The following is a 2,624-nucleotide window of genomic DNA, read 5'->3' on the forward strand; positions in this document are numbered from 1 at the left end:
CAGGAGAGCACAGCTGTGCAGAGTGGGAGGAGCGGACGACGGGCCTCTGTGCCAGGACCTGCAGAGTTTGCAGCCACAGGTGCCGGAGCTCGGAGCTCGGGGTGGCCAGGAGCCCGCCCTCCCATGCCCCCATCCTCCCTGTCTGGCCTGGTCCTCACCTCCTCCCCTTTGGGAAGCAAAGCCAGCAGGAGCCCATGGGGGCTGCTCGTCTGCAGAGCTCCCCAAGGCACTCCTGGTTCTGTCAGAGAACTCTGATCAGAAGCCTTCAGGGGGATGCCTTCAGGGGGATGGAAGCCTCTAGACCCCCCATCAGAACTGCTGCGGGGGGAGGGAGGCTGAACAGTAGGTGCACAATTAATGCAGCCGCCTCCCCTCTCCTCACCCACAGATTTGGAAAGCTGAGGCCAGAATGAAAGGTTGGAATCTGCTTTTCTGACTCTTCTGCCTCCCAGACCCCGGCCCCCTTCCTCACCCCAGCTCTTGGACAGGCAGGAGCTGCACAGTCGGCACCCACCACCTCTTGGCCCCCACAGCCAGCATGACTGTGATACTGAAGAAGGAAGGGATCTGTCCCCTGGTCTTGTGTCCTAGGGGTCGCTAAGGAGCAGGATGGGGTACCAAGCCCACACTGACCAAGAGACCTGGACAGGGGCCTGACCTCAGAAGAGAAGCCGAGGCTCAGAGAGGGAAGGCTGCTTGCCCAGGATCACACAGCACACACTGGGAGCGAGCCAGGGTCCAGGCCCCTGCCTGGCTCTGGAGTCCCCTCCTCTGCCCAAGAGGAGGCTCTTCTGCCCCAGCCAAGGCTTGTTTCAGTTGGCTGTGGTAGCCTTAGGCTGGGATCATTCTCCTGGAATTGGCTGAGGAAGCATGAGGGACAAGCAGCTGGACCCAACCCAGCCCGTGTGCCGGGGCTGCTCAGCAAGCCCCACTGCTCCAGCCCCTCTGACGGACCCCCACAGCCAGACCTCTTCTAACAGCAAGGCAGAGCCAGGACCCTCTCAGACCCCCGGGCAGGGTCATGGCCCCTCATACGCCATCAGCACAGGGCTGTGTCCCCTTAAGACCCCCTAGGGCAGGGTCATGTCCCTTCTGAACTTCCCCTTCCCCTACTCTGTTCTGTCCCAGCTTCCCAGGGTGAGGTCAGAAGGGCGTGCGGGTGTCACAGCCTGCCACTCTGGGTGGGCGTGTGGGGCTCAACTTATTATGCTTATTCTCAACAGGCTTGCAGGTTGAGGGTGGGCTGAGCCATCTCTCTGACACCCCTGACCCCCTAGGCCCCATCCTGAGCAGGGAGTTATGGTCTCACCCAGGCTTGGGGCCCAGCCTTGTGTTCCAGGGGCCCCCAAGAGGGTACATTCCTTCCAAGGATCTTCACAGGTCCCTCTCCTAGTCTGGGCTGAGGAAAGACAGGCCAGAGAGGGCAGGGCCTGTTCACATGCCCAAGACAGGTGGGAGCTGAGGTCTGCCTTACTGGCCCAGCTTGGAGTTCAGGGCAGCCCCCGAGGTGCCAGACACCATGGCCAAGGTGGCTGAGGAGCTGGGGTCTCTCAGTGTCCTCCCCCTGCCTGCCCGCTCCCAGCTCGGCTGGTGTTTACGTGTTCCCTGTGGCTTGGCTGGGCTGGGAGGCCTTGAAGGGAGAAATGACCACCTGGCTCCAGCCCCTGCTCAAGGCAAACAGGGTCCTGACTGCGTGCCAGGCCCACTGAGGGCTCCTACTTCCTCTGCCAACACCTGGATGGCCCAGGCGCTGCTCAGGGGCCTCTGAGTGGGAAGGCCGGCTCTGGCCTAAGGGTTCCAGGTCTAAGTTAGCAGGAGGGTCCTGGCCCAGGGCCTTGGGCTGGTGTAAGGTCGAGTCCTGTCCTAGACATCCCAGAAATGGTTCCCGGTCTAAAGGGGAAGGCCTGGCCCTGTCCTGGGGGGTATGTAGTCTGAGGAGAACAGCCCTGTCCTGGAGGAACACCCATTCTTGAGGGGTGAGCACAGCCCTGTCCTGGGATGGAGGTCCCATGGAGGTCTGTGAGAAGAGGCTAAACCCTGTCTTAAAAGAAATCCAGTCTGAGAGGAGAGGTTCAATTCAGACTGGAAGCTATGGTCTCACCCAAGCTTGGGGCCTGGCCTTGTGTTCCAGGGCCCCCCAAGAGGGAATGTACCAAGAGGGTACATTCCTTCCAAGGGTCTTCAGAGGTCTGGGGGGCACCCAGTCTGAGGGGGAAGACACAGGCCTGTCCTAGGGGTACCCTAAGGTGTGTTTCAGGGTGAGTGGGCCTCATGGACTCGACTTCAGAAGCCTCCCAAGGAGGAGTCTGGGATGGAAAATAGGGCCCTGGGGCCCAGCCAGCTAGAGAGGCCTCAGCGACTACGTGTGGGGTAGGTGGGATGAGTTTGCCAGAAGGCCCAGGGTCCTGTAGCTCGGAGCCCTGAAGAGGGATATGATGCAGACACCCCTAGGAAGGGGATGGGGGCCTGTCCTGCTTGGGTCTCCTCTGTCCGCCAATGCCTCATGCAGGGTCCTCCCTGCCACCTGCCTCCCAGAAGGCTCCCTCTCCCCTGAGCTCTGAGTGACCTCCTCTGGCCTCTCCAATGGGGCAGGGACTCTTCTAAACGTGGCTCAGAGCTCGTTG

This window comes from Canis lupus, chromosome 20 (assembly GCF_011100685.1).
Source record: "Canis lupus familiaris isolate Mischka breed German Shepherd chromosome 20, alternate assembly UU_Cfam_GSD_1.0, whole genome shotgun sequence".
In the NCBI taxonomy this organism is placed as follows: domain Eukaryota; kingdom Metazoa; phylum Chordata; class Mammalia; order Carnivora; family Canidae; genus Canis; species Canis lupus.